Genomic DNA, 12,501 nt, shown 5'->3' with positions numbered 1-12,501 from the left:
AGCTGAAAAGACAGGTTTCAGCTCTTTTCTTTGGGGCCCAGATCTACACGAGTTCTCTGATTGGCTGCATCTGCGGCCGCCAGACAGGTGAGGGAAGTGGGATGCAAAGAGTGGGCAAACCCCCAGCGGCCCATACATGGAAGTGATGGCGGTAGAAGTAGTGGGCTTCTTCCAAAGTGCCCTTGACTGTTCAGTCACTGCCCGTGCTCTACTTGGAGCCCCTGATAGTTCCTCTAAGCAAAAGAATGAGCTCCTCACAAAACGCTCTGAGACTGCTATTGTTTTGGAAACAGCTTTGTTTGCCATCATTTGGAGAACAGCGTTTTGGTTTCAAGGAGTATCCAGGCGGATTGTTCCGGCTGGGACCTACGAGTCCCAGAGGAGTAGGGGGAAGGGTCCCTGCTAAAGAGCTGGGCTCGGATGGTGCTCTGCTACAGCTCTGGCATCAAGTCACGCAAGAGTCAGGTTCACATCAGGCTCCACCCCTAAAGAGGAGAAGAGATAATGTCTGCAAAAATGCTTTCTACAGTGCTTAGCGCATGGAAAACTCTCCATAAAATGTTAGCTTTCATTTATTTCTTATTTTATTTATTTATTTGACAGAGAGATAGAGCCAGAGAGCACAAGCAGGGGGAGGGGCAGAGGGAGAGGGAGAAGCAGGCTCCCCGCTGAGCAGGGAGCTCGATGCAGGGCTCGATCCCAGGACCCTGGATCATGACCTAAGCTGAAGGCAGAGGCTTAACTGACTGAGCCACCCAGGCGCCCCAAATGTTAACTTTTGTTATTACTGCCGCACTTGTATAAATTGAAGTTGTTACATTTCTACTTCTTGTAAAATGAGGATAGCCATGCCTGTCCTATTGAGTTGTTTGTATTAAATGAACTAATGAAGTGAATGAAATAAGGCATGAAGTGAAATAAATGATAAAATATGTCAGGCGTCAACCTTCCCCAGGTGAATGGTGCAGCTTGCCTAAAAAGAGTTGGCATGACTCAGTGCATGAATTACTGGAGTGGAAGAGAAATACACCATTTGATCAAGACTCTTCTGCATTTTCCTCCAAAAATGTAACTCTTTGTCAATATAATTACCAGTGCTTAATTATGAGCTAAAACAAGGGGAGACAATATAGAACAATATTAAGAGAAATTAAAATGTCTGTCTTCAAATTAAGTACCATTTCATCGCATCCTCTTAGGCCATTAATTACCACTTTCCCCTCTTCTTGGTCTCCTTACGCAACCTCAAGGAGAATACTTAACTTCCTTTCGGTGGTTCAAGTGTCAAAAATGCCCTTGGCCTGGTGTATGGTTTTTTTTTTTTTTTTTTTTAAGAAAATCACGTCTAACTCTTCTGTGGATCCTTCTAATAACCCTACTTGGGGTTTACTGGAGGAGGCAAAGTGTTAAGTGTTTCACCACTTCTGTAATTAGTTCTAGAGGGTAATGACAACTCCTTCAGAGAAATAAACCATTTTCAAAAAATTCCTCCAAGTTTTGCTCCTAGAAGGCCTTTCCTATCTTTCTTTCTCTCTAGCTAACTATCTAATCGTAGAGTCATGCTAGAATATAATGTAACAATAGCAGCAGCCAGTGTTTTTGTGGGCACTTACTCTTATTGGTAGGGACCTTTCTAAGTGCTTTACATGTTAAATGTTATTTAATTATCACAAAAACCCTGTGAGGTAGGTTGCTGTTATCTCCTTTTTAAAGATAGGGATATTGAGTATCTTTAAGTATATTATTCAAGGGCCTTAGACATTTTTCCTTTTCCTTTTTTTTTTTTTTTTGAGTAAGTTCTGTGCCCATTGTGGGGCTTGAACTCATGACCCGGACATCAGGAGTTGAATGCTCTGTGGACTGAATCAGCCTAGGAACCAGCCAAATGCCCCTAGAGAGCCAGGATTTAAATGTGGGCAGTGTCACTCAGAACCTGTCCTTCCTGCCAGGTGGTGCTGTTAGGCACTGTGCACGCCTGCAGACAGAAATACAAAATGTGTTATAGGCAGTCCAGGAGGATGCCCAGGACTTTAGAGCTGAGAAATGGCAGTTGAGCCCATGCCCCCAGCTACCTCCCAAAAGTCAAGTGAGGTGGGAGATGCTGGATTCAAATCCATCTCTACCCCCACTACAATCATGTGCTGTATCCCTTGTTTCTACCCTTGCCTTCCCTTGGTCCCTCCCACTCTTACTGCAAAGACAGAAAAATCCCTCAAAGGCTGTTTTTGAGCCTATGAAAAACCTCCCCCAGACAACTTTTCTGCCTTTACCAATATATTCTTTACATTAGTGGAAATTTTGGAAAATCATGGGTTTCTGTTAATGGTAAAAGAGTCTTTTTTTTTTTTTTAAAGATGTTTGGTCCCAGAGACTTATGAAAGGGACCATTTATTTATCTGCAGAATGGTTTACATATGAGAACAATACAGAAGAGCTTGAAAACAGTTATTCCATGAACACTAATTAAGAGATTTGTTTGTTTTCAAATAGCAGAAACCAATTCTGGCTGGTTTAAGCAAAAGAGGAATTTTTCAGAGGGATAATGGGGAGTCTCAGGGCTCAAAGAAACATGTTAAACAAACAAGACACATAAAAGTGAAAAACTGAGGTGTCTGGAGATCTCACATTAGTAGGACCTGAACCTCCTCCCCTGGTCACTGCCATTATGTGACTCAGTGCTTGAATTTCCCAGCTTGGCATCTGACTACCTCATAAGATAAATCCCCAGGTGGAAGAAAATGTGATTGTCCAGATTCACTCAGAGGTCCACAGATGGACCCAGCAGCCATGGCCATGTGCAGCAGAGTCAAATCTCCATGTTTTAGGACTGCTTCCATGGAAGGGAGAATCGTGATGGTGTTTTGCCCCAGTGTGGTTTCTTTACACTTCCTTACTGAGGAATTGCATGTCCCAGACACACAATCTGTTGGAGAAGAAGAGTCAGAGAAGCTCATTGGAGCCTTAGACACTCTTTTACGTCCTCTTTCTCCCTTATACGACTCGTTATACAGCCTGACAGCCCAAAAACCCAAGTGTGGAGAGCAGCCAGTATTGGCCGCTGAATGTCCCCAGAGTCTCTTCAGGTAGTTTGGCAACAAGGAGCCAGGGTCTCCCTTCCCCCAGCAGCAGGAGGAGCTGTGTGCACTCAGTTTCCTTGGTCTCCATAGACCCCAGGTGCCAGGCAGCCAGTATCCCCAGTGACTCCTGTGAACAGCTGGTACCCAAGCTGAGAGCATTTGGTACCCAAACTCAGGCAGGTTTTGCCTTACTTTCAAGGCCACTGTCATGCTTGCCCCATAAAAGGAGAATCCCAGGCTGTGGGGATCCCTCTGCTGTTACACAGTCCTACCCTGTGTTAATTCACAACCCAGCCCTTGCATGCCTCTGTGCAGGATGCTTAGAGCATGGAGGACCCACGCAAATCCGGCCCCTTCTGCCCATGAGCTTTGGCCAGCACCAAGCGACACCAACTGGTGCTCACCCCAAGCCTTTTGCTTAAACCCAAGTCTTGAGGTAGTGTGATAAACTTAGTCCAAGCTGGAGTGTGGGGGATTATTAAAGGAAAGGGTCATCGATAACTCTGGGTGATAGCTACTCTCAGTGCCAGGCAGAGTCAGAGCCCTTAGTCTCAGGAGGGCTTTAGGAGATATTGCATACGGATGGGTCCAGGGCTCAGGAGCCAGTTTGGGGGCTTCCATGGCTGGGGGAGCCTGCCATTCTTGCCCTAGCTCTAGCCAGTCACTTAGTGCTTGATCTGGGGCAGACCACTTGACTTTAATGTCCTCATTATTATATAGAAGTGAGATAATATCTACCCCCTCTTGGAGAGTTGGTGTGGGACAAAAATCAGAAATTAGGAGTATTGTGAAATTCAAGCTCTTGTTGGTCTGGAGAAACTGAACCCCAGAGCTGTTCCCGAGGCTAGCTCTGAATAGGGGGAATGAATGCAGCCCCGGGCAAGCAGCAGTACAGATGGGGCAATGAGCTCCGCAGCCCTTTTGCTGTACTTTGTAGTTAAAGGTGATCATGACTTCTGACTTTCCTCAGGATCACAGATTTCTCTGAGCAGAACTCTAGCCATAATAACTTAGCAGGCTCCACTGGATCGATACCTCTGAAATCTAAGGGCCATTCAGTTGCTAAAGGCTTTTTATTTAGTCTTTGTGTTTGGTATTAATGTTATCCCCATGGCATCTAAATGGCAGAGCTATTTATGGATTGGAAGTCAATCTGACAGTGTGGCTCCTGGCCATCCATCATGGGTAGGAGAGAAAAATCCAGGTGAGCAAAACTTCTAGGGTAAGCAGGACAGATGGGGATATTTAATGCTTGCTGATGCCATGAGTTCTACCTAATTTCTCTGTAAGCAACAGTAGCAAAGGGCAATAGTGAAAGAGCATCACTCTTTGAAAATGTTAGAGGTCAAGTACTAAATGTCGCACTTGAGTTACAACTTCTACAGAATCTAAGTTACAGTGAAGACAACTCTGTGATGCGTGTGGGTGCCTTTCAACCTTTTTTGAGGATGTAGACTCTTTTAATTGGAAAAAAGGGAAACTCAACATGGGAATAGCTAAATTCTGAACACTCACTGAGAAAATATATAAATAATATGAAGTACAGTGTGTTTGGTAATAGTTTTCAATGAATTTAAAGTTAATTCATTAAAACAGCACACTTGAAAAATGGCACATATATGTGATTCAGATATACTTTTTCTACAGCTTATGGGCACAACACGTACATGGCTGCTGATGACAATAACACACCTAATACTTTTTGGACGTTACCGTGTCCCAGGCATCATTCCAAGATGTTATCTTGCTTACTCCTTATGACAACTCTGTGAGATGCGTAACAATCACTATTTCCATTTTACAGGTGAGGGAACTGAGGATCACAGATGTTAATGACTGCTCAAGGTCACTCAGCTGGTAAGTGATGGTATGAACGTTCATTCCTGAGTTGTCTAACACTGTTTTCCCTTCTTGTCCCATCATCAGCTGTGGTCTGCAAGACTCTCCCAGCCCAGAGCTTTCCAAGAAACTAAAGTGGAGGTGGGTGTGTCAGGGAAGAGCTCAAATGTGCTGGTGAGCTATTTTGAATAAGAGCAGGTGCCGGCCTCTGTTGACTGCACATCCCACTTTATTCTCTTCTCCCCTGCCTTCTTCCTTTGTCTCTTCCATTTGGCTTTTACAAGTTCAGGCTCGGGAGAGAGTGAGCTGACTGGTCATATTCAGGTGGCGGGGCGTGGAGAGTTGAGGGAGGGTCAGGGATTTGGATGGACTGTTTGAATGGAGTCTTATTTTTACCATGCCTCTCCTTCAAGGTTCCTGATGGGGGAATGATATTTGCAAGGAACAGTAGTCAAATGGGAAAGCATATCACTTATTAGTGGCTTGGCAAGCTACTGATGACTCCAAAGGCAGGTAGCCTTCTTTGGAAAAATCTGGTTTTGGAAATGTGAATTAGGACAGGAGGCCCAAGTTTGTCTTCCTACACCCTTCTTCCTTGAATCTAGAATATAAAACATTGTTTAGAAAATTGAGTGTCTTTTTTTTTTTTTTAACCAATTCATGAGGCAAGAGTAGCTAGGCTGTCTTTGTATGTGGACATCTGTTGAATCTGTCTCTATTTTTTTCTGGCAATGGTGCTGCCATTTCTTTGGGGAAACTGCATCTCTTCCATTTCTTGTCATTCTGGTAGAGTCTGCGTCCCTCTCCCACCATAGATGCATTGATTGGGTAAGGGGTGTGGATGTGGCTCAAGCAAGGCTAATTACAGACTGGGAGGGGGAAGTCTTACTCCTTCTTGCATATCATAATGGAAGTTGTGTAATTTGGAGCCCCTAACCACTTCATGGGAGAAGACCATATACAGTGGGAAGGAAGTTGAAGACAACACATAGAAACAGAGTTGATAGATGGAAGGGTTTGGGGGGTGGAGAGAGAAAGAGAGAGAGAAAGAGAGAGAGAGAGAGAGAAAGGAAGCTGGACTGGGAGTTAGAAAATCTGAGTTCTTGCTACTGACCGTGTGTGACTCTCTGTAAGGCACTTAAAATTTTCTCGAAGCTTCATTTTTCCCATCTGGGGAGTGTGAAAGTGGGATTCAGTAACTGTTTGCTCCCCTCTGGCTCTTCACTGCAGAGCCTGTGAACATCCTCAGCAGTGGTCACTTCTCTTCTTGGAGTCTTTGGTCCTGTGTGATATGGCCTTAGCCTTCTTCTCAGATGCTTCCAACCTCATTTCCTCTTCCTTCCCCTCCTCTGCCAACTGCTTAGATGAAAGAACACCTGCTTGTTTATGAAACGGGAATGAAAGGAAGGGTTTCTCTGCAAACTATTTTTGCTATCAGAGCAAACACTGGGCTTGAGGTGCCGTGGGTTGGAGAGCATTCACTAGCTTCCGTGCCATGCTGTCCTCTGTGCCCACTGTGGGACCATGTTGCCCTCAATTTGCCCAGGGCCCTTCCAGGCTGCCCTTGAAGAGTTATAATGACCTTCTATCTACTGAAATTCACTTTATTACAGTCCACATGGAGTAGAGTCCTGGGCTTTGATGGCCACTGCTCTGAAAATACCTTATAGTTTAAATGTTCAAGCCGGGAGCTGAGTGGTTCAGTCTCTGGCCTTTGACCTCTTCCTGTGATCAGGAAGCAAGACAGATTTCCCAGGGAAGATCTTGAGCCTCTGAGAAGTTGCAGAGGAATAAAGGGGCTTTTTGGCTGAGGTGATCAAACATGAGTTTAGAGGGTCCATGTTGGTGGTGACCTTCTGTGGACATCTGGTGAAGGGAATACATCCTTAGGCGTTGGGCTCTAGTCACAGACCCCCTTTTCCCTCCTGAGTGTCGTTGGGCCGACTGTTCATTTAAACTCTGTAAGTCTCTGCTTCCTTGTTTGTAAATTGGGACAATAATTCCTATCTCCTGGGGGGTTGTTGTGATGATTAAATGAGATAATGTGTGGTGTGCCATGTTGCTGGCACTTTTTGCTGTCGTGGGGATGCTGTGAAGGCTGACCTGAAGGCCATTTGGTGATTGGGAAGGCTAAGGCAGGACTAGGCTGATTGAGAGAGACCATGGGGCTGACTGAGCAAACTCATGCACTTGGCGATCCAAAGAGAGGACCTGGCTTCCCCCTTCTCGGCCTTTCTCATGCTCTGGAGGCTGGGTGTGCTGGACTCACTGAAGTTGGATTGGGTGGGTTTTGATGGAGATGTGCAGACCCCTGGGGTGGGGGATTGTCTTGTCGCTGCTTCCCTCTCTCCCCATGTCCCAGGGAGGGAATAGCTACAGCCTCAGTACCTCCTTGCTCATCGCTCAAAGTCAAGTGGTGTTTTATGACAAAGGCAGATGAGCATGTCTAAATATTTAACTGGCAGATCAATCTGTGGCGACAAGGAGCGGCATTAAAAAAAAAAAAAAAAAGAAGAGACATTCCAATGACATCTTCATGACTGGCAGCACGCCACGGGGAGGCGGCCGGGCTCTGTCTAGGATATTTTGTTCTGATGCAGATCAGAAGGGGAGAGGGTGGTGAGTCAAACAAACACTGGCCTAGAAGTCCTGCCTCTGGCTGATAATGGGAGCCAGCGTGCTTGGAGCCATGGAGAATGGGCAGACAGGAGATTAACGCCATGTAGCTCCAAAGCCGGAGCCAGCTCCGTAGCATGCAGAGCTCCTGTAGTTGTTCGAACACCCTGATGGAGCGTGCATAGAGAGGTGATGTCATAAAGGAAGAAGGAGGAATGACAAAGAGTAAATTCCAGTGAGTGTGTTTTACATGCTTGATGGGTGGCAGTGCTGAGTTTGGTGGCAAGATGGTGGCTGTCTCTGTTCAGTGGAGACTTGGTCGTGGCATCCCTAGCATAAGGATGGCTCTTGCCATGAAAGAGGCAGGGGGCATCTCCAGGCTGCATCAGGAGGTGATGTTGTGGAGAAGCGACGGGGGGCCTATATTTTAGTGTAACGGCAGGGGAAGATGTGTCCTTCAGAAATGCGGTAACGGTGATGCAGCACGGAGGAGCCAGGCTTGTCATCAACTCAGGTTGTCATAACGAAGGCGGCTCTAAGAGTAATGACAGAGAATATTTACTGAATGCCCACTGGGTGCTAGATCCTCTGCTAGGGAATTTACATACCTATTTATCCCTTGAATTTACTCTGAGATAAAATATGGGAGTGGATATGGGATATATGCACACATACGCACATATAACACAAACACACAGACATATACATGCATACGTACTATCATATAAATACACGTATACACATTTACATGTATATACACATGTATATGTATGTAATTGCAAGTCATTTATTTCTCTCTTTTTTAGATTTGGAAATGCCTATATCTACTCATTTATATACTTAATTTTTTATAATCCTCTCTAAGCCTTCCTTCCTTTCTAGTGACATGAAATGTATCTAATACTCATCTACCAGGAAGAGCTGCTAAGAACAGACCCTTGCCCTGCAAGAGCTGCCTGTTCAGTTAGGGAAAGCCCAAGCCATCCTCGTGAGGCACCCCACCACCCCCTCTGCTCCCGGCTGGTCACTGGGTAACTCAGGTTCCTGCTGCGATGCCTGGCACCTCTCCTATTAAAGCTGTGAGTGGGGCGCCTGGGTGGCACAGTGGTTAAGCGTCTGCCTTCGGCTCAGGGCGTGATCCTGGCGTTCTGGGATCGAGCCCCACATCAGGCTCCTCTGCTATGAGCCTGCCTCTTCCTCTCCCACTCTCCCTGCTTGTGTTCCCTCTCTCGCTGGCTGTCTCTATCTCTGTCGAGTGAATAAATAAAATCTTTAAAAAAAAAAAATAAAGCTGTGAGTGTTAAAGTTGTGACAGCATCGGCTGTGGCTCAGATGTGTCCAACTGCATCGTTCCTTCCTTGTTCACCACTGTCTTCAAGGCTTCAAGCAGTGTCTGGCATGGAGTAGACACTCAATAAATCTTCATTGAATGAATGAATGAGGAGAGGTGGGTGTTTCCACGGGTGAGGGAGGGGAGTTCAGGTTCAGCAGGTTCTAGGAGGTCGCAGAGCAGGTGTGTGGCACAGTGAGCCTGCTGCCTCTCACCCCGGTGAGTCCCCGTGGCTACCAGGCCTGAAAGGAAAGGACAGATAGTTTTCTCTCAGGCTGGTGTAGTACCCTTAGCATTTACAGCCCTTGTTTTCTGTGAAATGAAAGTCTCTTCATCTGTGAAATTCTTAGAAATGCTCCTGAGATATCGGGATTTCCTTCATGTGGTTTTCCTCTCTCTTCTTAGCAAAGTGCACGGTCAGCTTTTAAGCCACATTAAAGGAGAGGTAGACCCCAGTTGCCTGTGGCGTCGCATCTGTGTGCGTACCCACGAGCGTGCACGTGTGCGATGTGCGCACGCACACTCGAGGTGCTGAGCGTCTTGGTCTTGTTTGTTCCTAAGTGTGTTAGCCCCACAATTGTGTAATTAGGGAGGATGCTAATGTTCCATGATTGGAAAATGTCACCCTGCGTGACTAATTTGCCAGCAGGGCCTAATTGAAGTTCAGCATCATCTGCGGCTCCCGTAAGTCTTTCTTCCGAGGTGTGGGGGCAGAGGCAGTGGCGGTGGCAGCAAGCCAGCGCTGGGTGCCTGGACAGCGATTTATTGCCCCTCGTCTCTCAACAGTTCTGAGGGTCAGATGGGAGATCAGCTGTGGTTGAAATGGCGTTGGCTGTAAAGGAGAAATCCAGGGCTGGATTAACCCATGTGGCAGGTGGCACTCAATAAATAGCTGGGCTTTCTCCAGGGAGGACTTGGTTTTGAGAGAGGGGCTTCTTTTGTGTGGATGCAGACAGCCAGAGCAGCAGGGCCTAGAGCAGCCTACGGCAGAGCGCAAGTCCTGGGGATTTGTTCCCACGGCACACCTGCGTTTGCAGTGGATGCACTGGGATGGTTTGGGGGATTCTGGGGCCCCAAGACTGACAGCATCCCTGTCCCGAGCTCTGGGCTCTGGCAGGGAACACCAGGAGGCAGGTGAATAAATGGTAAAGCCATGGGATAGTTGCTTAGGTGCGGAGCAGGCGGGAAGTACCTATTACCTGGTCCTGTGCTGTCATTAATCCAGACCCTGCTGGGTGCCCACCTTCTCCTGCTCTGATATCCCATATGTCCCTGTGTCATCCATGAGTATTCGGCGTTTTGTTTTAATGATTTTGTTGTGTGCATATATCTTCCACTAGGCTGTGGACTCCTGGAGGCCAAGGGATAGATGTAGATGAATCCTGTGTTTTCAGCACACATCGTCGTACTGGGCACAGAGTGGGTCTCCAGTCATTGTTTCCTGCACACTTGGGGCGATGATAGCCTCTGTTCATTGAAGTCAGGGATGATTTTGTACTGGATTCTTGACCTGGATCTTAGAGAATGAGTAGGAGCAGGAGGAGGGTAGGAGATAAAGTATCTGAGAGCTTCACTGATCCAATAAGTATTTATTGGGCATCTCCTATGTACAAGACATTAACTAGATACTGGGTATACAGTGATCAACAAACCGTCATGCTTTCTGTTCTTGTGGAGGTTATATTCTAGTGGGAGAGTCAGACAGCCAATAAATAGACAAATAAGCCAACCCCCGTATTATAGATTTGATATAGTTACAATGCAAGATGACAGTGGGTTCAAAGAGGACAGGGAGTGTGGGTGCAAGCATGAGCATGCGCTAGGGATCAGGGGAGGCCTCTTGGAGGAGTAGCATACAAGCTCAGTCTTGAACAGTGAGAAGGAGCTGCCCTGTGAGGAATGAGGGAAGAGCATTCTGGGCAGGGAACGGTATGTGAGAAGAGTTTGCAGCAGGAAAGAGGTTGACCTGTGTGAAGGCCTGAAGGGAAGACCGCACTTCAGGTGTTGACAGGGAGGAGGGCTGCCCAAGATTGTGAGGCAACAGGGGCCAGCTGATGCAGGACTTGCAGGGTCTGGGGAGGGATTTGGATTTTATTCCAAGTACAGTGGGGTTTCATTAACGAGTTGTAAACAGGGGACACCGTGTGATATATGGTACTTGGTACATGGAGGGTACAGTTTTTGTCCTAGCTCTAGAGAATGAGTCATGGAGTGAGCAGGCCAAGAATGGGACCAGAGATCCTAGTTAGGAAGCTACTGGAGTAACCAGAGATGGTGGGGATTATGGGGGACACTGAGGAATCTTTTTTCATAGGCAGTGGGAAGCCAGTGTAGGGTTTTGACCAGCAAAACTCGAGGGGCTATATGTATTTTGTAATGTTTGCTGTGGTGGCAGGGTGGAGGGTGGATCTGAGAGGGAGGAAGGAAGACCAATTTCTTGTTAAGTTATAGGAACCGTACTTTAAAGGGGATACAGACAAACTATAGCTGACCAGGATGGCCAGGAATCAGGAAAACATGTTATATGTGTCTAATGGACTAAATGTTTGTGTCCTCCCAAAATCCATATGTTGAAATCATAACCCCCAATGTGATGGAATTAGGATATGGGGCATTTGGGAGGGGCTCTGCCCTCACGAATGGGATTGGTGACCTTACTAGTGACCCCAGAGAGCTCTCTCTCCCGTTTCCACCGTGTCAGGACACAGCAAGAAGAGGTCAGTTTGCAACTTGGAAGAAGGCGCTCACCAGAACCCAACTGTGCTGGTGCCCTGATCTGGGACTTACAGCTTCCAGAACTATTAGAAATAGATTTCTGTTGTTTATAAGCCACTCAGTCTATGGCGCTTTGTTGTAGCAGCCCGAGCGAAGACAGTGGCAGGCAGTCAAGGTACCAGTTTTATCTATATGGAGAAATGTATGGGGCAAGACAGCCGCCACCTTCCCGTGTGTGTGGGAGCAGTTGTTGTCTGGAAGGTGGAGTGGACGTCCAGGGGGTGGAAGTTACAGGAGCGCTGGCTGAAGATCAATGTGTAGAAGGAATCATTTTCTTACACTCAGAAGTCATTTGACAACATACATACGTACATACATAAAATGACTTCTCCCCCGGCCCCCTACCACGTCATGTGAAAACAGCTAGGTGAGTTCTCACTGAATTTGGAAGGCGTGTTCGAGATGGTCTGCCTTCAAATAGATGCTGTGGGATGTACTCAGATCTCACTTTGAGGGGTCTCCAGGACATCTCAGAGAGCTTGTACTGCCCCCAAATGGAGGAACAAAGGACACCCGTGGGACTGACACACGCAAACTGAAACTTTGGGAAGAGACCATTCTTGTGCACTCCCCGTTTTCTGGATAAAAAGATAAACCAAAACAATACTGTTTGGTCTAATCTTTCAGTTCAAGAAATGGGGCACAACAACCTAGTCTGACTCTGAACTTTCTCTCAAGCCGTACGTGAAAGGTTCCTTTTCCCCCTTTTTTCCTCTACTTTTCCCCTTGGACTCTTCATGCTTCCACACCCAGAAGAGCCCAAACTCTGGAGCTAAACTACGAGAAACTAAAATAAAATAAAAAATAAAAAAAACCCCCATGGAAAACCCCCACTGTCACCAGCCTTTCCCTCCCCATAGGCAC

At 46.6% G+C, this 12,501-nt stretch overlaps 1 long non-coding RNA gene across 9 annotated transcripts in view; it reads left to right on the top strand.

Moving 5' to 3' along the window:
- Window positions 1-12,501, top strand: part of LOC123788940 (uncharacterized) — a 450,302-nt gene that overhangs the window by 175,945 nt on the left and 261,856 nt on the right. For all 9 annotated transcript variants that reach the window (XR_015723826.1, XR_015723824.1, XR_015723830.1 and 6 more), the window contains one exon: window positions 4,882-4,934. This is a non-coding gene — a long non-coding RNA (uncharacterized LOC123788940). The remainder of the gene's footprint in view (window positions 1-4,881; window positions 4,935-12,501) is intronic.

The sequence above is a fragment of the Ursus americanus genome, chromosome 3 (genome assembly GCF_024610735.1).
Source record: "Ursus americanus isolate L20-20 chromosome 3, mUrsAme1.1.p, whole genome shotgun sequence".
Lineage (NCBI taxonomy): Eukaryota > Metazoa > Chordata > Mammalia > Carnivora > Ursidae > Ursus > Ursus americanus.
The sequence above is the reverse complement of the archived record's forward strand: the minus strand, read 5'-3'. Positions and strand labels throughout refer to the sequence as shown.